This window comes from Acomys russatus, chromosome 10, assembly GCF_903995435.1.
Source record: "Acomys russatus chromosome 10, mAcoRus1.1, whole genome shotgun sequence".
Lineage (NCBI taxonomy): Eukaryota > Metazoa > Chordata > Mammalia > Rodentia > Muridae > Acomys > Acomys russatus.
Window position 1 is genome coordinate 54,219,675 of NC_067146.1, and position 26,760 is coordinate 54,246,434.

The following is a 26,760-nucleotide window of genomic DNA, read 5'->3' on the forward strand; positions in this document are numbered from 1 at the left end:
ATTGTTCCGGACTGAGGATCCCACCCATTAGGAAAGGAGACACAGTGTGCATTCATGTCTATGGGCACTGATGAGCCTACTGTACACGTCACCTGGAAGCCGCCTGTCTACAGAAGAGCTGAAATGTCTGCTTGTATAGACTACCCTGTGAAGTTGGACATCAGTTTCCAGAACACAGTTTATACTAACTCATTAGAATGGCCATTATGCAGCCATTCTGCTGCTCCCTAACTGGCAGAAAAGCAGGGGTCCAGAATCCTAGTGGTTGGAGTAGGAGTGGCTTGTCACCTGTCCTTCTCATGGCCTGCCTTGCTACTGGGCATCCTGCCCACAGATCTGGCCTCTGCAGGAGAGGGCAGCTGGAGTCCAGAGTGCGATCATGTCCACCCGTGAACATATCCTCATTTGGCTAGAGGTCTGGCCTGTTCATTTGACACTTTCACGCAGCAGTGGGCACCGACTGTCCTGCAGCTCCTAATCCTGGTCTTACAGTGGAGGGAAGCCCTGTGATTGCACCCAAACCCAGGAAAACCCTGATGTTTTGATAACAGAAATTGATAAGGTGTGGGTTTATTCATTTATTTATTGTTTCGGGATGCATACATTTCAGCTCATTCCTTATCGGCTGTGTGATTTCTGCAAATTTCTGTCTTGACAACGGTGAGGAGGCCCAGCAACCCCACCCATGTACACAGGGGTGGGTGGGGTGGAGTGAAAGTTTGACCACAGTCCCCTGGATGGAGGGGATTGCTCTCTCTTAGTCCCTTCACATAACCCCAGGCACGCTTGCTATCCCAGATTCCTCTGAGCTTCTCCTGTCACTCAAACCAGTAGTTTGGTTTTCTAGACTGTCCTTCTCTGAACTGGGGGTTGTCTCCACAGTACGTCTTATGTTGCGCTGCAGGCGTGATTAAGAAGGTCATTTTGTTGGAGGGAACTGAGAGAAGACATGAAAAGACCCCCACTAAAGAGGTCACAGAGAGCCGGGGGGGGGGGGGCGGTGCCCAGTGGCTCTACAAGCATGAGGTCCTGTGTCTGAATCTCAGAACCCAGGTAGAACATATAGACATGGTGGTGTGTGCTTGCAATCCCAGCAGTGAGAGCATACGTCCTCAGGAGGCAGCAGGAGCGAACCCAGGAGGCAGGAGAGACTTGAGAGACTTCCTTATCCTCCTCCAAAACTTGCTGAGTTGATTACATTTGATGTGAGTGTTTTCTGCTTAGCTCACTGGCACTAGAGGGATTAAGCTGCAAGGGGTTTTTCCCACCTAAGGGCTAACTCATCACCTGAGGCTATACTGCAGCTCCTTGGCTGTCTCCCTGAAAACTGCCACCTTCTTGTCCTTCATTTTTATTAATAAGATCACTCAAAATGATCACATCTCCAGTGACTGTGCAAACAATTGATCAAATAGAAAATACGGAAGAGAGTTTAGATGTAATCCTAGTTCAAAATCTTGTTTTCTAGACACCAAACCAGAAAGATGCCAACTGAGCTGCTTGACACAAGCCATCCTACCCCAGTTCCCTTAGCGTCACTTGAAGCAGCATGCTGCTCTTCTTGCTCCTCGTGGGGATGGGAGCTGAGGCATGCTCACACCGGATGAGGATGAGGAAGCGGGAAGCGTACCCAGGAGCCAAGCACAACCTAATGCTGAGTTCTTCGCTGTCTGTCAGAGTGCAGCACAGCTCTGACATTTACCAGGGAGCACCAAGGGATCTATGCTAGATAGAGTTATGGGATTACGGAGCAGCAGGGAGGCAAAAGGGCAATATGGAAATGTGATGGAGAAAGGTTCCTCCGTGATCAATACTCTGAGCTGTGTTAATCTTTTTTTTGTATTTATGACCACCATAAAACTTAGAGCTAGGCCAGCGAGACCCTGGCTGAGGGGGCAGCTGTGAGGGCCTGCACAATCCTTCCCCTAAGATCAGAGAATTACTCAATCAATTTTCTGCAAGCACAGAAAACCCCTTTGCTGAGGCCGTGGCAGGGCAGGGGTAGAGATAGGAGCCATGCTGCTGGGCCCTGCTTCGTCTACACCTGGGTAGCCCAGAGTCCTTGCTGGAGAGGTGAGGTCATGTTTTGGGCTTAACTCCTGTCAAGTTACTGGTCTTTTGATCTTGTTGCTTCAAAATGACTGTTGGGGCATGGCCAGACAGCAATAGCAACTGGGAAGCAGCTGGTTCTTGTCTGGGCATAACTGTTGCCAGCTTGGTCCTCCTGTATAGGCAAGAGGCAGGCATGGTGCAATGTTCAGAGAAAGGGGCCCCTGAGGCATGAGTGGGGTAAGGAGTCCCCAGAAGGAATGGGTGCCCACTCTCATCAGGACAAGGGGCTATTGGGACGCAGAATAATATGAATAGGCAACAGGATACTGGGCACGGTTGTGGAGGGGGCACGTCTCAGGAGAGATGGAGGGCCTGAGTGCAAAGGACAGGGGACCCAGATTTTTTTCCAAAAAGATGGAGCTCAACCTGTGCTTTACTATGAGACAGGAGATCTCTGGTGGCATCCCTGGTCCTCACTCTGGGCTGGGCTCAGACATGGTAGTGTGTGTGTGTGTGTGTGTGTGTGTGTGTGTGTGTGTGTGTGTGTGTGACGGACAGCAGCAGGAGCCTTTGTCCTTACCCTGAACTCTGTAAACCACATAATTTTTGTTTGCTCTGTTCTTGCTGACACCCAGACCGTTTCCCTAATAGTCCTTGAACTGACCATAGCACGCGCCAGGGTGGGGATTACCTCCAGCCCCATGGCCTGTTGCATCTAGTCAGTGACCCCCAAAGGTTCTCACCCACAAGGATAAGAAGGTCTAGGAGAATGGGTCTAGGCAGGTATGGCGGTGAGGTGGCGTAAATACGAGTGGGAGGATGGCGCTTTAGAGAGGTCGGGATACATGGCGTGCAGACATGACAGGAAGCAGAGTGTGCGTGTGCTCATGGCGCTCATGTTCTGATGAAGCCATCCTGCAGACTGGGACTCACCGATGACTGGAAAAATAAGTTGTCCCGAGAAAGGCATTCGGCAGCACGGACACAGTAGTTAGCAGAAATCCCTCTTTGTCTAGCGGCGTTACCAATCAGCCAGCTGGGTCCCTTTGCTCTACCTGGGTGGAAATGGTGAGTGGCCAAACACTCTTCTAGTGCTGGCTTCTGGCAGCTTCTGTGTCTCTCACTGTTTGAAGGCAGCAGCAGCAGGTGGCCCCTCTAATGTTATAGCTCTTTTGTAGGCAAGGAGGACCAGGACCCTTAGCCCTGCCATGGCAGGTGTTGCAGCTCTGGTGCAGGTCCGGGGAGTAAGGGTTCCATGGCTTTTGACAGGTGCTGGCACTGTAGCTTGCGGACAGGCCTAGGAACCGGAGTCTTCAGCTCTTGACGGTAGGCAGTGTTAACAACTCCTGGCCTGGGATATGTCAGACTCTGAGCCCTGAAGGCCAGATGGTGCTAACTCTCCCAGTGGCCAGGGCCTGCAGCTTCTCTTGGCCTTGCCCTTCTTTCTTCTTCTGTTGTCCTTCTTGTTCCTACTCTGGCCATTCCCTCAAGCTGTTCAGTCACTTCCCACCCAGCTACCAGGCCTAGCCCTCCCTGTCACATTTGCATCTCAGCTCTGTCAGCTCGCCCTTTCTCTTGCAGCTCGGAGCTGTGACTCACTGCCACCCGCTCAGCCCGCATCACTAACAGTGAGTAAGAAAAGGCTACTCAGAGAAATCCCGTATTTTGGTTCTAATGCTGTACAGCCAGAGAGGGAGCACCAGAGGGTGCCTTGCAGCTCAGTTACTGAGTGGAACAGCCTCGATTTCACAATCGGAGGAGGGGGTGCTTACAACCAAGCATAGCTGACCTCCCATGCCAATGAAGGTTTGTGTTCGCACCAATCACAGCTCTGTCTCTTTGGCACCTGTCACAGGAGTTCTTATGCTAGTCCGCCAGGGCTCTCACTCTGGCCTAGGGCAAAGCACTTTCGGAGTTGTCCAGAGTCCACCAAGGCTTGTGATAGCAACAAGTCTGGTATGAACAATTTGAAATAGCCCCGAGAAGGGCTTCAGAAGCCAGAGAGAAGAGCTGCATCTTAGTGTAGTTTCCTCGGGCTATGTGTGCTGTGTTAAAAAAAATAGCCATTGCTGGTACAAGAGTAATCTAACTGGCTGTTTGACTGACAAGCCTTTTGCCTAATTAAGACAGCCAGGGCAGCAAGGGAGAGTCTAACAGTTGCCAATCAGGGAACCAAATTGCTCAACCTCTCATCTTTCCTTGTGCAAAATTTTTATTTTTAAACTCTGTGTGTGTGTGTGTGTGCGCGCGCGCGCGCGCACATGTGAGTGAAGGTGCCTATGGAGGTCACAAGAGGGCATTGGATCCCTTGGAGCTGGAGTTACAGACAGTTAGCGGTGCTCTGTACAGCATGGTGCTGGAAACTCTGGTCCTCTGCAAGAGAAATATGTGTTCTTAGTCACCCAGCTAACTCGCCAACTGCATCAGAAATACCGGAAAGAGCTCACCATTAACAACAACAGAGATTCTCACAGCACTTCAACAAGGCCCCTCAGGGAGAGGTGTGGCATCCTTTCTGTCTCAGGGGCACATCTCACCCATGTCTGCAGTTGTGGTTCAAGGTGTGTTTTACTGTCTGCCATTCTTGTCAGCGGTGTTGCTACATTGTGCTTTGACATTGGCTTAGTTACTGAGGAGCCTCACTTCTGTGGCTTCCTTCCTTTTTGGTTCTGGTTAAGACTGCCTGGAAAGGAACGCTGGGTTTGGAAAGCTGGGAGTGCAGGCATGGTCACCCTCGGCAGGTGTTGCTGGAATTCACACCTGCTGTTTCCTAGCAGCCTGGAGGGCTGCTGCGGTGAGAGTAGGCATGGAGGTGTGGAGTAGAGGCTGGCCCGGGGTGCTATGGCATCCTTTAGTCTGGTGGCTTGACTTGAGGCACAATAGCAACGCTGCAAGTGATGGCTTCTTGGATCACCTGGTGTGTCCCCAAAACTGCTAGAGAGCTGACTTCTGTATTTTTCAGGCCCTGTTCACCTTGCATTACTGTGCACCAGCATTTTATTTTATTTTATTTTTTTTAGGATGATTTCTTTTCCCTCTGCAAGATTTTATTTCTCAAGGCATATGGCCCTTTCCCCAATCTATTGGTCTGCTACATGTAGCCAGCATGTCCAAATCCTGTGTGTATATGTGTGTGCACATGGGAATGAACACATGTGAATGAAGTATGTACTTACTAGCTCTGAGTTCTTGCCTTTCATCAAACAGGGTTGTATATGTTAGCACGTATGACCTCCTCAACCCCCATAAAATTTTATTACATGTCTATGAATTTTTACTTATTAATTTTACTATGTGCCAGAGGAAGGGGGCTATGTGGTCTGGCTCTCTTTATTTTTTATTTTTCCTAAAATACAAGTAATATGTTTCTCCAGGACAGACATGGTTCTCACAGCTGCCTTCTGTGTCTTCACACTCTGTGGGTCCCTGTGAGTGTCTGCTACCCGGAACTCTTCCAATGCTTCTTGCTAACACTAGCCAGCAGGGGGCACAACACCTCCTTCATTCTGAACAAAATGCAGACCAAAGCAGGCAACATCTTAGGATGGGGCTGCATCCTCCCCAGGGCTTAGGTACTGGCATGCTTCTTTTCCTCTTGTCCTTCAAGGGGTGATGACTTTGCTACCTCCACTCTGTGCAGACAATCTGACAGCTTAGCTATGAAGCCCAAAATGTCCCTGCAGCTAAACTAGCCTGAGTCTACTCCTGTGTTTGAGCTTGGGCCTGTGGGCACGATGCTGGGGCTTAATTGTCCAGTGTCCTTTTGTACCATTCTGAGCTGCTTTGGGGGAAAGAGTCTTTCATACAGAAATAGGGTCACCTCTACCCTTCTGTAACTCGCCTCTTATGCCCTTCCACGGGCTTATCCTTACCATGTGCACGGGGGCCAAAGCTGCAAATAAATCTTTGGTTATACATAATAGAGCATCCAGCTCAAGTTCACGTAAATAATTTAATTGATTTATTGAGCCGTATAACTGGGGAAGAGGTACAGGAGTGGCTGGGTGGAATCTAGGCATGGGCTAACGAGGATTTTAGTGTGCCTTAACTTCTGGTTCATGTCTCAGTCTGTCTGCTTCATGGCCACAAATGGCTACTGGTGGCAATTAAACAGCTGCCTTCTCACGCAGAAAGGAGACAGGGTAGTGCCAAAGCTGTCAAGCCACATTTTTGGCTCACCACGGCGGTACCCATGGTAGAGGCAGGGAGAGGCCCGGCATGGAGCACCCCAGTTCTCTCTTAAGAGAGACACTTGACTGGAGGATCTTCAAGCTGCCTCCCGTGCTGAGCATGAAGTCCCAGACCGTGTGACAAGAAACAGTGTGGACAGTGGCCATCATAGGTAGCTGTGACTTCAACCAGCGGGAATGGGGATAGAAGCAGACAGACCTTAAAGAATAGACAGGTGTGGCCATGCTAGTCGCACAGTGGCCCCGAAGCTGACTGCCTTGTCTGTCTACCAAGAGCCCACAGTCCTCATCACATCTGTGTCGTCTGTGGTGGTGTAGCAGAGTCTGACTGTCCAAGGTCAAAGCTGAGCCATGCAGGCAGAGGTGGGATGAGGAGGAGAAAAAGTGGCAGAGTTGGCGACTCTTCTGCTGGAATAACTTCCTAAGATTCCCCTCCCCCAACCCCCCCCCCCCATCCCCAGCAATTTTGATTGCCCAATTACACGCTGTGTAAGATGAGATTGAATTCCAGGAGGAAACACTTGGGTGGAAATGGGCACAGGTAGAGTGGCTTTATTGGCATTCCCAGAGACCTCTGATGAAGAATAACGATGGTCAATCATTAATAGATATTTTCAGCTGCTTTAACAGTTAAATCTGCTCCACAGCCGGCTCCGCAATTTTACAGCCATTATCAGAGCCCTGTGGGGGTAGTCTCATAAAAGGCATCCCATAAAATGTGTATAGCCTTCATCTCACAGCCACGGTCGGCATTTTGAAAGATCCAAGGCATTATCTTCTGGTGGAGCAGCCATGGAGAAGAGTGCTCGAGAGTGGGGGAGTAGCTGGTGCTGGGGAAGCCTCCTGGTGGAGCAGCCATAGAGGAGAGTGCAGGAGAATGGGGGAGTAACTGGTGCTGGGGAAGCCTCCTGGTGGAGCAGCCATGGAGGAGAGTGCAGGAGAGTGGAGGAGTAGCTGGTGCTGGGGAAGCCTGGCTTTGCTCTAGTACTGCAAGGCGGGACCAGGAGTGGGGGCGTGGAGGGGGGCTGGGTGGAGTTAATGATGCTACTGGGCATGAACACTTAGACAAAGAAAACAAGTGCCCTTGCCACTGGGGGTTAGTAGCAACGAACACGCCCCCTTTCCTATGTGCACTGCCGGCTTCTGTATTGTTTTTTGGTGTCGATTTTCCAGAATAGGGTTAGGTGATGAATGTTTTTTTTGAGATTTATTCCACCATTTCTTAGGGCTTTCTGTAAAACCTTAATGAAGATGTCTCTCAGCTACTCCCCCCGCCCCCCCAAATTCACACAGGGATGTTCTGTGCCGTAGGTCTCTTGCATCTTTGCAGTGGGGCTTCAGAGTCTTGGGCCAGGCTAGGAGGCAGAGGACATATGCATCTGTAGTGTCCCACTGCCTGTCACTCACCACATTGTTCCAGACCATGGGACTCTTCCCAGGGTGACCTTGAAACTCAGGAAGCCTTTCTAGACATTGGAAACTTCAGGTGCAAAACTTACCTTCTCCAGATGAAGGGAAGGCAAGGGGCTGCCTCTGTTGTTGGCAGTGTTAGATTTTTCCATAGCTTGAGTGTGCTTTTAACTTCAGGCTGGGAAGTCTAAAGCCTGACTGTCAGTGGTGTCATCAGCAATGCTTCAGAAGCGAGAAGGAGCAGTCTTCATCATCACTGCCCTGGAGGCCTGGAAGTGGGATGCTCTTGAGGGCAGTGTAGCCTCTGCTGCAGGGCTCCAGTTCCTGAAGTGCTGGCTCCTTTAAGACCTGAGTCAGATTCTTCTGGCCAAAAGATACAGTGAATGAGTGAGGAACAAGAGCAGTTGCAAGAACTGTAAAGGTTTCATGGTTCTAGAGGGTCCCGTCCACAGTTGCTTGGCTCTGTGCACTTAAGCAAAACATCATGGCGGAGGGAGTGTGCCTTTGAACTACATCTGCACTGTACAAGAAAGGATGGGCAATGCCCACCATGGCCCTGAGACATCATGGGAAGTAATGCTTTTCATGCTTACTAATAGTTTTAATCACAGTATTGAAGGCAGATTGAAACTGTTTAAAATATGATAATGGGCTGATAGGATCATTAATGCCAGTTTTCCTTCCCTTGTTGGCATGTTGGCACATTTTACACACCTGGTCTTTTCAACCACTATCCACCAATGAGCTGTGACAACTAGGGAACTATCACACACCTTCACATGCCTTCCTTATGGCCACTGAGGTAGTTTTTAAAGCTGCACCAAAGATGCCTGTAGTACTGATCTGCCTGTTTCTGGGCTGCTGGCCTGGTGACAGATTACGTCTATCTAGAAAAACCACTCAGAACACTTAGGGCATCAGTGACCAAGTTCTCATATTCTTGGCTCACTCAAGAAGCCACAGGAATGAAACATTTAAGGAAAACTTTGAGAGATATAAGAGCTTGAACATCAAAAGTAAAAGGGGCCTGAGGAGATGGTTCAGTGGGTGAGAGTGCTTGCTGTGCAAGCATGAAGACCTGAGTTCAAATCCCCAGTGCATAGAAAGCCTAGTGTGGTTGAGGAAGTCTGAAACCCCAGCATTAAGGGTTGGAAGCAGGTGGATTCTGAAGCTCACTGGCCAGGCTGACTATGCTGGAAGAAGGGCTTACGGTTCAGTGAGAAACCCCATCTCAATGCAATAATGTGGACAGCGATAGGGAAAGACACCTGACATCTTTCTGTGGCCTCTCTATGAGTGCGCACGTGCGCGTGCGCGCGCGCACGCACACACACACAGACACAGATACACAGACACAAACACACAGACACACAGACACACAGGCACACAGACAGACAGACACAGACACACAGACACACAGACACACAGACACACAGACACACACACACAGACACAGACAGACAGACATAGACACAGGCACACAGACACACAGACACACAGACACAGACACAGACACAGACAGACAGACTCAGACACAGACAGACACATACAGACACACAGACACACACAGATACAGAGACACAGACACACAGATACATAGACACAGACACACAGACATACAGACACAGACACACAGACACAGACACACACACACTTCAATGGTACATTTGAGGACACTTTTTGCTCATGCTTGGCATGTACACCCTATTGCATTTAACCTGGCAGGGCCCAGGAGCTCCAGATGAGAATGGTACTTGTGGAAGGATAGCTGTTCCCATAAACCTCTACTTTCTGCTGCCCAGCAGGTCTCCCATGGTCAGATTCCTAGTGCATGCCTTAGTGTCCCTCCTTCCCTAACACTATTCAGATATCACCTGCTGTCAGCCCTCCAGTAGGGATACATTTCCTCTTCCCCCACTGCTCCCTTTTTCCCATGCTGTGCTGTGCCAAGGCCAGTTCCAGTATGACTGTCTCCACCAGACTACGAGCCCCTCTTCTATAGACATGACTTTTTGTTCACTTCAGATTTCTAGGGCTGAGTCCAGGCCTGGTTTGGTTCCTAACTTCATTAGATATCAGGATGGTTTCCAAACAAATTTATTTCTTCCCTCCCTCCTTCCCTCCCTCCCTCCTTCTCCCCCTTCTCCATGTTTTGTAAGAAAGGCAGCAAATACTTTGTAATGAGAGTAAAGTTTGAAAATCAATCTCATGCAGGCAGATCCTGGCAGGGAAGAGGTGACACAATCTCACCGGGACATGAAGAGGGATTTACCAAAGGACCATTTGTAGAAAACATGGGCAATGCTTATGGACTAGGAAAAGATAGGACGATGCCAGGGCTTGTGATGATGGGCACATCGCTACTCCTAACCTAACTGATGTCCTTCCATGTGGCATGGCTCATATCCAGGCCAAACAGACTGAGTGGAAACTTTTTTTTTTAATTTTTTAAATTAATTTATTCTTGTTACATCTCAAGGGTTATCCCATCCCTTGTATCCTCCCATTCTTCCCTCCCTCCCATTTTCCCCTTATTCCCCTCCCCTATGACTGTGACTGAGGGGGATTTCCTCCCCCTGTATATGCTCATAAGGTATCAAGTCTCTTCTTGACAACCTGCTGTCCTTCCTCTGAGTGCCACCAGGTCTCCCCCTCCAGGGGGCATGGTCAAATGTGAGGCACCAGAGTACGTGTGAAAGTCATACCCCACTCTCCACTCAACTGTGGAGAATGTTCTGAAACTCTTTCCTTAGAGAAGGCTCCTCTAGTCTCGCTAGGGTAATTCTAAGAGGATGCTTTCCAGACTTAGTTCTCTAGGGACAAGGATGTGTATCCCGGACCTGTAGCCCAGGGTAGGGAACATGTACAGAGCTTGAAGGCCAGACATAGATGGTGGCATTGCAGGTCTCTAGTTGTAGTGGGCATGTAAGAAGCCAGAGGAGAAATGCTGTGGCCATGTATTCCATATCATGTCACATCTCCAGACATGATACGATATGACTGCCACATCTACTCAACCTACCAACCCCTGGTTTCTACACATCTATATGTGGCTTCAGTGTCTACAGTGCACAGGCCTCTCACATCCCACTAGCAAGTATGTGAGCTATGTATTCTGTAAGTGTGTGGGTAGCACCACTCTTTCCTGCTATCATAATATGCATTTCCATTTCTGCCATTTGGTAAGGAGATGGGATGTCCATAGAGCGTAACTGAGTAGAATGGAACAAAGAGTCTGTTACAAAGTGAAGACATGGTTTAGGCACACCAGCAAACAGGCTAGGCAGCGCCATGGGTCCAGTGGTGGTGGCAGCAGCAGTAGCAAGCCACCCCAAGCCAATGAGTAAGTGGGAAGGTAAGTTGCCTCACACCAGAAGAAGAGCCAGCCAGCAGTGAGGGCTATGATATTTGGTGAAGACAGCCTGCAGTGGGTGACTTTGTGTGGGGAGCCCGGGGAGTAGCTTGGGCCCCCTTTCTTCTACTCTGCAGCCTCCCGACAGTGCCACCTCCCCTGGAAGACACAAGCACACCCGAGACTCTGAGTACTTGAGGCTAATTGCCTGGCGCAGTGCAAGATGAAGAGGAGAGCCAATCCGAGGAATGCAGATTCCCCACATCTGGATTTGAGGCTTCTTGTTGTAAGCCTTTACTGAGGTGGAATGACCTCACCTGAAAGCGGGCACTGCCGTTCCCAGGCTCTGGGCCCCCAGACTGGGTGTGCAACAGCAGAGGAAGCCAGCTGGGCATCAAGCACACACACACATTCATTCTCTCTAGACGTGAGTGTGATCTGACCAGCTGATTCAGGGCTGCACCTCCTTGGCTTCCTTGCAGTAACACCTTGTGATCCACACCGGCTCTCTTTAAGCATATCTCAAGAGGCTCGGCGGTAGGCTGTCTCATAGCTGATTTTCATTTCTCTAATTGTTGGAGAGGCAGGAGCTTGAGGAGTTCAGCAGACCAGTTGTGCTGCTGTCCGTCCCAGTTCTGTGTCAGGTGGAGGCACTGAGGGGAGAAGCAGACGTCTATTGCAACACCTGGGCAGGACTCTAGAGGCCTGTGATGGGATGGTGGCTGTAGGTGGGGCCGGGGCATGCAGAGGGCAGATCTATGTTGGCAAGAGTGGGGAGTGTCAGACCCTGAGCTTCTGGTTGTCCCTCTCTGTGCCTGTCTCTGCTGACTCGTGACTGCGGAAGTCATTGTGAAGGATCTTCACTGTTGACAGTCCTCACTAAAGTGCTCTGGCTCAGAATGTGTATGGTGCGCCCCCCCTTCTCTCTCTCCCTCCCTCCCTCTCCCCCTCCCTCTCCCTCTCCCTCTCCCTCCCTCTCTCTCTCTCTGTGTGGTCACGCACCATATCTGGAGTCCCTGGCATCACAGAACCCCTCACTGATGGAAGAGGATGCCGTGGGAAGAAGCACATGGAAGAATACTGTTTAGGGCACTCTGAAGGAAGCAGGTAGCCTCTTAATGGGATAATGTTACATCCAATAGAGCTGCTCATGCTGTGGGAGGAAGACAGTGGGACTCAGTGCTGCTCCCAGTGCTGGGCTCCCAATGACCAATACTGAGGCTGAAGATGCTGATACAGATGGCCGAGTCAGAGAATTACTATCCTATTATTCACTCAACAACTCCAAGAACAGGAGTTTAAAAATGCATGAAAAGGCTTTTTTTTTTTTTTCTGGCCATAATTTAGTGGGACAAGAGAGATAGAATCCTTAAAGTGGATGATTATTTTCCCAGAAGAGAAGTGAGCTGTTGGGGGATGATGGAGCACTCTTCACCAAGCCATACCTACCATGCCATACCTGCCATGCCATACCTACCACCTTCATGCTCACTCATATGGGAGTTCATGGAGAGACCACTTAAAGTGATCTTTTGTTTTTAACTTTCCTTAGAATTTCATATGTGAGTACTGTATTTACAATACTTTGTCCCTCCCTCCCTCCCTAAGTTCTCCATGTCTCCCCAATTCCTTCTTAAATTTATGGACTCTAATTCTTTATATAAACATATACACACATACAACATATATGATGACTAATGCTGTGACTGAAGATGCAGCTGAAGACCGTAGCTGCATATATTATATTATATTATATTTATTATATATAATATACTACCTTCTGGATCCATTTACTATTGCCCATGTGTGTTTGGGGCTGGATAAACTATCAGCATGCTGGTCCCTGGGGCAAACTGATTCTTACTCTCTCGGTAGCCACTGATTACCTGTAGCTGTTCATCTAAGGCTGGGGCCTTGTGAGAATTCTCCCATCCATCCACATTGGCATGCCAACTTGTGTTGTTCAAGTTGTTTTCAGTTTGTCATATTATTGAGAATTCCTGGCACAGCTTCCATGTCACATGCTGAAGACACTGTCTGGCAGCAGACATACTGGTCCTCTGACTTGTACTCTCTCTGACCCCTTTCCACGATGCCCCCTGGGTCTTTGGTGTAGGACGTGTGCTGGAGATGTATCAGCGGGGGCTGGGCAGTCCACATGAACTCACTCTGCAGTGAGCCCAGTGGGGGAATGGAAGTCCCCACAGCATCACCATCTGCTGTTGTCTGACAGCGGAAGATGAGGAAAAATAGCACGAGCTTTGCTGCCAGACAGATTCAGATGAGAATCCAGGCTCCCATATTCATGAGCTGTGATTCCACACAGGCCAGTTACCCTGAAGGGGTTCCTTGCCTAGAAAATGAGAGTAGAGTGACAATAGTATTTTCACAGGAAGGTCATTGTGTGGGTTAATATGTTTAGCTACTATTAAGGACTCCACATACATTGTGTTTGAGACATGGGTACTAGTTGCTTCTATACTTCTGTCTATGCAATTTCTTTTCTTTTCTTTTTTTTTTTTTAAATCTAAGGTCCTTTGAAGAGGGTGAGCTGGATCAGCAGGTAAAACCACTTGCTGCATGACCTAAGTTCAGTTCTCAGAGCCCACATAGAATAAAGCCGTGTGTGGTTGCCCACATCTGCAATAAATATCATCACTCCTGTGATTAGGTGAGAGGTAGAGACCCAGAAGCTCATGGGCTGGCTAAGTCAGAGTTCACAGCTTGGCGGAAACAAGAAGAGAAACTGCTGCAGAGGTTTGAATGAAAATGGCCCCCATAGGCTCATATATTTCAGTACTTGGTTTCCAGTTGGTGGAACTGTTTTGGGATGCTTTGTTGGAGGAGGTGTGTCACCAGGAGCAATCTTTGAGGATTTAAGAACTTACACTTCTCTCTCTCTCTCTCTCTCTCTCTCTCTCTCTCTCTCTCTCTCTCTCTCTCTCTCTCTTCCTCTCTTCCTCCCTCCCTTTCTCTTTCTCTCTCTGCTTATTATTGGATAAGAGTGTGAACTTGCAGTTACTGACCCAGCACCATGCCTACCTACCTAATACCATGCTTCCTACCATGATAATCCATGACAATCATAGACTCACCCTCTGACACTGTAAAGCCCATTAAATGCTTTTGTATATAAGTTGCCTTAGTCATGGTGTTTTGACATAGCAATTGAAAAGTAGCTACGCATGACACTGCCCCAATGGAGTTGTCTGGTGCCTTCCACATACATGTAGTTGTGTTTATACCAAATAATGAAAACAAACTAAAATATAAAAAAGCAAACCAGCAGCAGAGTAAAATTTAAGGTCCCATGAACTTATTTTCTCTCTTGCTCTCTCACTTGCTCTCACTCTCTGCCTACTTACCCTGTCTCTTTCAGCTTTCTATCTTCCCAGTTACATATCATTTATCCAGCTACCATCCATCTACTCCTCACCTATCCATCTATCTACCATCCACCTATCCATCAACCCAACATCCACTTATCCATTTACCCACCACCCACCTATCCATCACCTCACCACTATTTATCCATCTATCCACAACCTACCCATTCATCTAGCCCTATCCATTTATCCATCCATCCATCCATCCACCCATCTATATTGCATCTATCCACAATCCATCCATCCATAGTCTATCCATCCATCATCTGCCTTTCTTAAGTATAGGAGAAACTAGGACTGCTGAGACAAAATGCCTGTCTTGAGTTATCAATCAGTTCACACGTGCTCTGTCTGTTCTTCACAGGAGCAGCCCATGTAGTAGCTGAGAACTCTGACTTTGGAGAAGAATCATTGTGTCTGTATCTAATCATTTCCATTTACCAGTCTTGTTACCCGTGAAACGTTTTCATAATTTTGTATCTTCCACTTCTCTTGTGTTAAGTAGGGATGATGCTGTCCATAATTCTCAGAGTTACTGTCAAGATTGCTAAGATGGTGCCTGACCTGCAGCACCTGTTTGCCACACTGTCATGAGTCCTTGGACCAGCAGATTCAGGTTAGGATTCTGAATGAGATAGACATGGTTTTGGATTATGCTTTTACTATTTACCAGTCTTGAACTCTTTGAAAATATGCCATTTTTATTAATTCTTTGAGAATTTTTATACAATATGTCTTGTTCGTATCTATCCCCAATCCTTAACCTTAAATGCTTGAGCAAATTATTTTAACTACATTTTCTGAGCTTCAGTATCATCAGTTGTGGGCGATGATGTCTATGCCCAGCCCTCAAATGTTGACAGGTAGCTTCATCTAGGCTAAGGAGAATGAACTCTGAAGGAAGAAGACTGAAGGCATGGATGGGCTCATATCTTGACTCTAGCTCCACCAACTTAATAAAGGCATTTGTACAGGTCTTTGGGCTCTTCCTATAAAAGGTGTGACAATGATTATGTATCTCATAGGTCTTCTTATGAAAAAAGGAAGTAAAACAACATACTTGAAAATACAGTGCCAGAGCGCTAATGCTTAGGATACATTGGTTGGGCCATTTTCTTTTCCCTGTAGTCATGGTTGATGCCCAAGAGCTCTTGACTTTGTGTTTCCCCGCCTGAGGTACCTGCTTTCTGGGTGTTTCCTGATAGCGTGCTGGGAGTGAGGTAGTTCTCAGAGCCACTTATTGTTGGAGAGTCAAATTCCTTTTGAGGATTAGAAGAATCCAGTCTTGAATATTAATTGCCACAGAATGTAAATTAGTCATTTTTTTACATTAAAACATGAGACTTCCATAAATGCTTGTGATCGTGTGAGCTGCTGCTGTCCAGGGAGCCACTGTCTCAAGCTCAGTGAACATGTCTGAGGAGGGCTGGTACTGGTTGTTGACTATGTGGTTCTTTTCTCAGAAGAGATGGGTTTCTTGAGATCCAGAGTGTCCTGCAGATGCTTCCCAGCTAGGCTAACGGTCACTGTGAGTTCCCAGGAGTCTCCAAAGCAGACTGGCTTGAATAGTGGGGAGCTTTTTGCTCAGGTCAGAGGAAGTGCAGTCTCTAGAGGGGTGAGGTTGGACCACGACACTACGATACTCCGGCTAGCGTGTAGCATTTGGTTAGCAGACAATGAGTTGATGGAGAAGGCTGTGTCCCCTTGCTTGAACCCAGCAGGTTGAAGTTACAGAAGTTAGTGATCAGGAATCTCAGTGACTGCTCATCAACCAGTCTGCTTTAGTCCAGCTGGGCACCTGGGTATCTCTAGTCTATCAACAATCCCTGCGGTTGAGCAGGTTGGGACTAGCACATAGGATGTGGGTGTGGCCATGCAAAGGAAGAAAGAGCAGCTGTATCTCAGGTGGATGCTTGCCAATGTCTGATGAAAATTTCCCCTAGGGAGAGAGAGCTTTGGAAGCTTGACCAGTGCTCTGAGCATTTTCTACTAGGCAATACTACTCTATGGTACTGAGGTAATGGAGAGCACTCTGCTGGTAAAAGTCTGAGTCTTGCTTTCTGTCTCACTGGCTAGCTTTCTTTCTTCCTTTCTTTCTTTCTATTATCTATCTATCTATCTATCTATCTATCTATCTATCTATCTATCTCTATCTCTGAAAGGGGGAAGGAGAAATTATGCTGAGCACAAGGTTTGCTTGTGATACACAAGACTACTCGTATTCTTTGAAAATAAATCACTTATATTCTCAAGTTGATTTGTGTAATGCTTCAATAGAAAAGAGTACATATTTCAAAAATACAGTTGATTTAAATTAGTATCTTGATGAGCCAAGATGTTTTAGACACTTGAAGGTTTTGCTTAACTCATAGGCAATTCACTTGCATATTTATATAAGTGTTTTATTCCTTCTATAGACCCTACTTACCTACCCTCTACCACGTAACAGGCCCACACTCACATTCTGGGATCCTAGAGATGAACAAAGTCAGATTTTGCTCTCCTTCCCCTTATGACCAGTGAGAGGAGAGACAGAAAACAAAGGAGGAAGATGAAGGAGATGAAAGAGAGCCTGGGCTGGCATGAGGACTGGTCCTTCTTTGAGTAGAGTGATCAGGGAACGCAATACAAGATGGCATGACATGGATAGCTTCCTGTCCTCTGATGCACACTGGACCAGCCCACCTTTACATTAAGAGTTGCTGAGTAGAGTCTCATCTGGTTTCTAACTTAGGCTCTGTCTGCTGTCATTAAAGACATATTTACTTCTGTTTACTTTTGAATAGTTTTAAAACTGAAAAGAGATATGTGATAATTATAGATATTTATGAGGTAAATAGGATGCTTTAATGCATATAAACACTATGCAACAATCAAGTCAGACTAATCAGCGCGTAGCTCACTTTGAGTGAGTGTGTGTGTGTGTGTGTGTGTATGTGTGTGTGTGTGCTATGTTCATGTGAGTATATGCTACTGAACTCTGAGAGAACACATCCCTATCTCTATTACAGCTGTTCTCCGTGCTCCCCACACACAGATGGAAGAGCTGAGGGCCAGGCTGTGAAGGTAGTGATACTTTGGGCAAGAAGGGTTGAAGCGAGCAGATGAGAGAGCTGGGCAGAGCATGGGAAGGGACTCAAGATTGAAAATCCAAAGTATGAGACAGAGCTGAAAGTAAAAGGACAAATGGAATGGGTATTTTAAAAAATGATTAATTTTTATTTTTGTATATATACATGCCCCACCAGGGGCTGGAGCAATGACTCAGTGGTTAAGAGTTCTTGATTCTCTTCCAAAGGACTTGAGATCAATTTCCAGACTCATATGGGAGGGTGCAACTACCTCTTACGCTAGCTCCAGGGGATCTGAGGCTCTCTTCTGGCTTCTGAGGGCATCTACACATACATGTATCCTGTTGAAAAGAATCGAAATCCTCTCTTCTGGCTCTTCAAACACAATAAATAATTGTTATCTGTAGTTACCTACTGTTGTATCCAGAACCAAATATGCCTGTTTTTTTTTTAAATCCATTCATTTGGTATTAATTTTTTAAATGGTGTATCCATGTCATTATGTATGCACTATATGTTTGTGTCCTTTGAGGCAAGAAGAGGGAGTTGGATGTCCTGGAGCTGGGGTGACAGGAGGTTGTGAGATGCACCCTGCATCGGCTGCAAGAGCAGTGTGTGCTGTCAACCACCAAGGTATCTATCTCTTCAGACCTCATTTGACATTTGTGTTTAACATGGGACCATCTTCAAAGTGTCCCTGTACAACTGAAATAGTCAGAAGAGGCTGGAGAGAAATAGGTTGGGATTGCTTGCTGCTCTTGCAGAGAACCAGAGTTTGGTACCCAGTACCAGTGTCAGTCAGATGGTTCACAACTGCCTGCATCTTCAGGTCCAGTACCTGACACCCTCTTCTGGCTCTGAGGGCACTCCACTCACACATGCAACATACCCCCCCCCATGAAATAAAATAAATTAACAAAGTCATCAAGAGGAATGAATGGGTTAGAAGCAAGGCCTGGGGAACCTAAAGCTGTCTTCCTGGCTACCTGAAGGCTCAGGAAGGAGGGTAAAAAGTCCAAGGATTGCCTGAGCTATAGAGTAAGTTTGAGATCATTCTGGGAGACTTAGACCTCCTGTCTCAAAATGTAAAAAAGAAGGCTGGGGATGTAACTCAGTAGTGGAGCACTTGCCTGGAATGTGAAAGGCCCTAGTTGAGGACTATGAGCAAGAGAGGGCAGAAAGGTTCTGGCTTCCTGCTGGGAGATAGTTCAGACAGATGGTTCAGGCACATTCTGGAGGACACTGAAGGGCTTACCATGTAGCTACTTTATCTTCAGGTCATGGGAAATTCTTCTTTCTTTCTCTCTCTTCTTCTTCTTCTTCTTCTTCTTCTTCTTCTTCTTCTTATTATTATTATTATTATTATTATTATTATTATTATTATTATATTATCATCATCATTATTTTTATTCATATATTTTGAGAGTTAGTAAGTACCAGAGACTGGGTTCCTTGGAACACAGATGATGCAGTTTGCCCTTTCAGAGGTTATGGAGGGAAGGCAGCTGCCCACAGGGGAAAATATCAGAGAGTTGTGAAGGAATTTGGATTTGAAAAAAAAAGCACTGCCAATGAGATGGCTCTCAGTGGCTAAGGTGCTGTCTCTCAGGAAGTCTGGTGACCTGAGTTTGAGCTCCAGAACCCACATTGTGTAAGGAGAAAACTGTTTGCAGACACAGAACCATCTTCTGATCCCCATGTGTGCATTGTGGTGTGTACCCCCAAACACAAAATAAAAATTAATAAAGAAATTTTAACTAATGCTTCAGGTGATGTTTAACTGTCTAATGGAGGTGTGCACATGCCCTCAAACTGCCACTGGGTGGAGTAGATACAAGCTGTCCTCAAGGACAGGCATGGCCAGGTGACTTGGCTCCCTTAGGTCCAGCGCAATTTCTGAAGACAGATTAAGGTGTTACTCATCCTGCCAGAAGAGTGAGTATCTTATTCCTAAAGGGTACCAGGGTCACGCATCTGTTCTACAGAGGAAAGTAACAGAGGCTACAGATCTCCAGACGATGTTACTCCAAGTATTCCCAATTGTCACCAGCCCTCAGTTAGATTTAGAGTTCCCAAGGCAGTGTTTCCTTCTTGGCGAAAGTCTTTCTAGAGAGAGTAAGCAGGGGCGGAGTCAGTTGTGTGTCTAGAGACTGTTTAGAGTTCTGTGTTGTGGATTAGCCCCACCCGATCACCCAGGAAAACCACCCTGCATCATGTCATGCTCTTCTGTTGCAGGCTAGCCTCGCTTGGACTCCTGGAGCCTGGGAGATAAAGCTTTGCTTACACTCTGCTTGATAACAGATCATTTCTTTTTCTTTCCCCTGGTTGGTGAGGAGGGAGTTGATTTATCTTGGTGGATCCTGTCAGACTGTGTCTGGTGACATACATTCTTTCTTCCCAAATGTCCAATCTTTGTCAGTTGAGAAACATTTGAAGTGCTGACAAGGCTCTTATGGACGAGTCACCTATCATTGCGGGCTCTGTAGGATTAATTCCTCTTAATTATGTTAGTCCTGGGCCATCATTCACATTTATTGATGCTGTCTGGTCATGTCTAGAAGATTTATAGGTAACTATATTCATTCTGCACAGAAGAGACCACGAATAACTTTGCTGTCTTTGGAGTGTCTTTTTGCATGGAACAGATGCTACCCAATTAGCAAAGAAAGCTTTTTAATAAATATGCATTTGTGCTTTTAGGCTTTCTCCCTGGGGTCCTGAGAAGAGAAGAGTTTAGGACTCTGACGTTATCTATGCAGATTTTATCCTGAGCTCCCTCTTTAGATGAATTTTTTTTTTTTTAAAGTTGTTCCTCAGTTAAAGTGTTTCATTTCCTGTACAGGAAATGTTCTTGAGAATTACGTAGAAGTTCACCGGGCAGAATTTAATCATTTTAATGTCCATGGCCTTTGGATTTCACATCATTGAGTTTGAAATGATGGGATGTCAGATGACCAGGAGGAAATGGAGTGAACTCAGGGCCACAGATGAAGAGAAATGGGAGAGAAAATGAACCCTGACGAGTCGGGCGCTTCCTTTTCACAGGTTCTGCCTGTCTTTATCCTCATGAATGGAGACTCTGCCCATCTGGGGTGACATCTCAGTGTCTGTATGTTTTTTAAAGCTCTATGGGTGACCGGAATGCTCACCTTGGTCCAATCCCTAGCAGTGAGCACTGTAATAGAAACAACCTCAAGTCCCAGGCTAGACTCTGCCTGTACCACACTTGAACGTAGCCACCAGAATCCTACAGCACCCATTGTCATCCTTGTCCGAGATTCACCAGACAGAGACCCAGAGAGGGGTGTTACTTGGAGCAAGATCACACCAAGAGCAAGCCAGGGTCAGTGGGTGATGCAAGCATTTGGGTGAGGACCTCTTTCCTCAGATCTTTACTACGGAAAGACTAGCCAGGAGCCCTTCAGGGCTTAGCTGTAAGGTTCCTTGGAAGTCATGCGGTATAATTCATGCCTGCGAGCATCCAGGAATGTCTAAGCATGCTGGTTTTGCAGATTGAATGTCATTCTTTTTGTGCAAAGAAAGAAAGCAGTAGGTAATAAAATGGGAAGGGGCCAAGAAGAGTTAAGGAAAGGGAAGTGGGAGGGAGTGATGAATGATCAATAACCGGAGAAAAGAGTAATCAAAAGTGACAAATAGCTAAGACAGAATAAAAAGTGCACGCCATGTGTCTTTGATAGATGGAAGCTAGGACTGAAGATTCAAATAGCCTTTTCATTTGAACACATTGCTTCCAACGGAGAGATCAAGGTAATTATTCCACTTACAACTACACAAATAATTATTTAGTAACATGTTAAACTTCCCTGCTAGATTATAGTTCCTTAAGAGAAGACTCCAGGGTGCATTTTTCCTCAATGCTTAATTCTTGTTTCTACTTTAGCAAAAGTATTCAAAGCCACTCTGTGTCGTGCACATCTTCATGTACAGTGGGAGGGAGCTTCCCATTCAAGTAGATTGCTCTTTTCCTTGTGTAGGCAAAGACAGAAAACATAACCGGCTTCAGGGTGCTGCTGGGTTTGATGGACATTAGAAAGAGAATGCAGGGCTGCAGGGGAGAGTGGGGCTGGCTGCTGGATCGCTAGTCCCTGCTGTGTCTACACCATCACTTGGAGCCCCGGGACAAATGGATGCACTGCGTGGACATCCGCAGTGCTGTCAGCCCAGCTGGGCTGGATACATAAGTCTTAGCAGCAAATCAAATACTGTTCTGCCTCAAACCCAAGAGCAATGTATGTAAGGATATCTAATGGAAGGAAGTTGATATTTTTCTAGTAGGCAAGATTTCGGGAGAGAAAGGAGAGAATAAGGAAGATGCTAAAGCCAGCGGGAAAGTGGGGGAAGGGCTGTTGTCAGCTCAAGCAACCTCCAAAATGCAGCCAGCAAATCTGGGAATCCTGTTACCCAGTACTGCTAACTGGGCCTACTTTTAGAGATGGCTGTTAGGCTGGGGCTGCCTGGCCTCAGAGAAAGCCAGAGTGCCTGAGGCTCTGAGCACTCTGTCCACGATTCACAGTAGTGCAAGCATGGGAACCCAACACCCTTGCTTCAGGATAGTGCAGAATCTGAGATGTGTCTGTTCTCCAGGGCTTCCCTGCTGCCAGGCTGTTGCCAGGACCCTACTCTGGGTCCTGCCTGGCTTCCCCTGCTTCTATTCTGCTCCCCTTTCTTACTGGGCCCTCCTGGGAACCCTTTCTTCACGGGTCCTTGTGTCCGTGCCCTCAGCCTGGGTGAGCTTTTGGAAGAACCAGGAATACAGAAAAGAGCCTTTTATTTCAGTTTAGCTTTTCATTTATTATTTTTATTTCATTGTATTATACATGTGTATGAAAATATGTGTGCACTAAGTACATGCCTGGTACCCATGGAGTTAGAAGATATCAGATGCCCTGGCAGTGGGGTTACAATTGGTTGTGAGCCACCATGTGGCTTTTGGGAACGGAACCTAGGTCCTATGCAAGAGCAGCAGTGATTTTATCCACTGAACCAGTCTCCAGCCTCCCAGAATGATCTCTGGGATCAAAGCACGAGGATCCAAGATGTTCCATTGCTTGGTAACTGTTTAGAATTTTGGTGTGAAACGTCTCCCACAAGCTCGTGTGTTTGAACACTTGGTCTCCAGCTGTTGTTGCTGTTGTGAGGGATAATGAAGCCTTTAGTAGGAGGAAGTGGGACTCCAGGGATGGGACTTGAGGGTTGTATGTATAAGCCTATCCTTCCCACCCTAAGCTTATTGCTTTCTGGTTGGTGCCAGTAACAAGTATTCACTGCAGCCAGCAAGACTTCTCCAGCATGGAGGACTGTATTCTCTCAGACTGTGAGCCAGAACAAGTCCCCCCCTCTCTTAAGTTGCTTCCTTCAAATAACTAATAACTACCCATGACCGTATGTCCTCTGCTGATTTTTGCCACAGTGGAATGAATGATACTGTCTTGATTATGTCCTTGGCACTTGGTTGGAAAGACAAAGGTTCCTGGATTCGGATCCTGGGAAGGTGAAACATGGCAGCCACATTGGCAGACAAGGTCCGCAGTCCAGGAGGGGGGTACCACATGCCATTCCAAGCAGGGCTACATGCGGCCTTTCTAGCAATAGATTGGATGGGAGGGCCTTGGTGTGTGTGAGGGCCTTGGTGTGTATGTGTGTGTGGGGGGCAGGCTTTATAGAAACAAGAAAGTGAGCTGTTCCTGGTCCCCACAGGTGACCACTGGCTAGTTTGCATAATCTTACAGCTGACGAGGGGGGTCGGGGAGGAATAAAACCTGTGGGTTTGCTGTGCTGCCCGAGGTGTTATGATCAGGAGGGCTGTGAGCCATGGGCTCTTACCTTTGGTGACCGATGGAAAGGGATGCAGATCTGGGCCCTTTGAAGCCTCCCCATGTGCCTAGATGCAAAGCTCAGCACATGGCATTAAGTCTGGATTTTGGACTGTGAACCACAGCTGCTGCTTGCTCAGAAAGCTGTGAAAGTGACAAGGATGGGCCCATGATGTGTCAAGCTGGGAGGCGCCTCATAGGCAGGGAGAGGGAAGCCTGCACACTGATAACTTGTTTCCTTTCCATACCTGCATGGAATCGTTCAAGTCTGAAGTTTTCATTTTGCTCTGTAATTATGCATTAATTCTTCGTGTCTCCTGGGGTATGAGAGGAAGCAGGCGTATCTGAGCTTATTCTCATCTGTGATGCACAGGGTCTTGCTGATCTGCCAAGAGGAGCAAGGTGGAGCCGCTGACAGTGCAGAACCCCGAGGCTGTAGAAATTTAATACTGACATTGTTTTCTTTTGCTTAAAACCAAACTTAAAAAAAATATTCTAACATGACTGTGGGTGGGAAAGGAGACATGAACAGTAAGAGCCAAAGACAGTTTCAAACAGAAACTTTGTGTCTGACTATCATCACAGTTTCCCCATTTAAACAGTTGAAATGATTAGTACTCTGCTTTCCAAATATGGTGCCCCTCCCCTGGGTGGTGATAGCTCTGACCAATTATATGGTTGGCTAGTTGCATACAAAAGACACACCCACTGGGATGCTGGGCCCCAGTGAGCGGGGGGGGGGGGGTGGGTGGGGGCTTTCATCCCAGCTAAAGTAGACGTGCCTCAGAGCTTCTAGAGGAGTCTTAAGTCTTGGGTTATAAATGGAGACTAAAGAAAATAGCAGCAAGTCATGGCACCTGTACTCCCAGACGAGAGAAGAGAGCAAAGGGCGAGTGGGAAACGCCTGCGTCCACAGATACATGGCTTGGAACAGAGTCTCCAGTTGACCAGTTTCTACCTAAAGATCGAAGCTGCTAATTCGCTCTCCTTGAAGTCCAGTTTTCTTGTTTTTGAAACAGCGCATCATGTCTAACACTGATAGGTAACCACAGGCATCACACCGGAGTGGAGGAGTCTATATAGGAACTGTCTGTGGCTCCTCTCTGTCTCACCGTCTTCAGTGTCTACAGCCGTTCAATTCCACTTATGTGAGAATTTGGGAAATGATCTGAATGGCATATTTTAGATTTCTTCTCAGCTACACCAAACAATTAATTACTGTACTGTAGAATTACTTTTTTCTTGTAAAGATATTTTAGGGGGAGTTGGAGGAGAAGCCAGAGGAATCACAAGGCCAAGCTATGAGGCTCGGGGACTTCAGGGCTCATGGGTAGCTTGAGGGGCAGGGTTTACCTGGGACCTGCTAAGCAAAGGGGAGCCATGGGGGAAAGGCTGTTTGGCTCTCACCCTTGTGCTGAGGTCTTGTGGGGCTGGGCTGCTGTAGAGCTCCAGAAATGTCCCTGCCTTTGTCTCTAACTCACCCAATCCCTCAAACAGGGCAGAAGAGAAAGATCAAGTGACACGTGTGTACAGAGTTGGAGAGAAACAGCTCTTTACCTTAACTCACTCCCCATCCCCATCCCAGTCAGGAAACTATGTGAACCTAAGGAGGTCTGGGCTCAGCCCACTGGCCACTCCACCCCACTCCATAGCCCCACGTTAGGCAGGGAGCAGAGAAGTGTGGGCTCAGCCCATTCCACTGAGAAGAGGTGAGTGGCTCAGCCCTGGTTCATGGTGGCCACCATGACACTGCAATACAGAGGGAATGGAGTCCTGTGCCAATGTCACAATGCTTTCATGTGTGCTCAGTATGTGGGTGGCCCAGTGGCTCATGGAGCTGCCCCTGAGCACTTGGTTAGACCCTTCGCCAAAGACATCAGAAAAAGACACCAGAAGCCAGATGGGATACTTATCTCTGCCCTAGCCCCCTGGCGCATGCAGATGACCATGCAAGGGTGGTCCAGGGATAGCAGAGGTAGGGACAAGCAGAGGTCCTAGCTCTCCCATAGCACCTATCCTGCCCTGATGATGGCTTAACACAGCAAGGGGTCCAGCAGCCTTCAGGTTCCTTTCTGAGTGCTGGGCTCACAGGCACAGCAGCGACCTGCAGAGCGGAGGAGCTCCCTGATGGCTTTTGAACTTCTGGTTGATTTCTATTTTGATTGACATGTAATAATTATACATATTCATGGAGCACAATGAGCTGTTTGGATGCATGTGCACTTTGGGTAGCGATCAATAATGAGCATATTCATCGCCTTCAACATCGATCACTTCTTTATGAGGTGAACACTCCAGATCCTCTCTTCTTGCTCTCTTGAGACTTAGACTGTGACGCCTTGCTGTCATCTCCTACTGTGCTGTAGAATACCAAAATACTCCTTCTGTCTGATGGAGGCCTTACCTCTGTGGCTAGTCTTTGGCTGCCCTCCTCTTCCCCAGCGCTTTGTTAACTATTCAGTGGTAAATGGTAACACCCATCAGGCCCTATTGCTGATGCTCATGGGAGCTGAACCAGCATTGGGCCCTGCCAGGAGGAGAGGTGACCCTTATCTATACATTTCCACTGAGCATAGCAGTTGACCCATTTATTTGGCCCACAGCCCTGGGGCCCCTCCTGCATCTCTGTCCGATTGCTAGTTTCCTATAGAATTCACAGGGTACCTACTGTGAATGGCACTAAGGCAGGAGTGACGTTTCTCTTGTTATCCATTTCTCTCTGGAATCTTAACACCCATTTGCCTACATATCTGACATAGTTTTCAGGCTTAGCAGAACATGCCACACAAATGAAGCTAATGTTTCATTTATATACCTTTTATTCGTCTTTATTTAAACCTACCTTATTGAGGCACATAAAGGGCCACATATATGTAAAATATGCAACTCAGGGACTTTTGGGATATACATAATGTGCAGATGTCACCATTCCTAAGGCCATGGATGTGGCCTCAACTCCAAAGCTCCCCCCATGTCTTAGTTACTTTTCTATTGTTGTGACAAAATGCTGTGACCAAGGCAGCTTATGAAAGTAAGCACTGGGAGCTTGCATATAGTTTCATAGGGTTAGTCCATTATAGTGGGGAGCATGGCAGCAGGCAGGCAGGCAGGCGTGGTGCTAGAGCAGCAGCTGAGAGCTTATGTCTTATCTGCAAGTTGAAGGCAGAGAGAAAGGGGGGCGGGGGGAGGCAGAGAGAGATGAGGCGTGGCATGGGCTTTTAAAATCTCAAAGCGTGTCCCCAGTGGCAGCACTTCTTCCAACAAGGCCACACCTCCTAATCCTTCCCAAACAGTTCCACCAACTGGAGCTCCAGTATTCAAACATATGAACCTATGGAGGTTCTCATTCAAACTGCCACCTTCACTCCATTCATTGTCAGGATCAGTGAGGCCATAGACAATGTTCCTCACCCCTAAAGCCTCTGCCTCCCCCTTCATTGTCAGGATCAATGCTATCACAGTGTA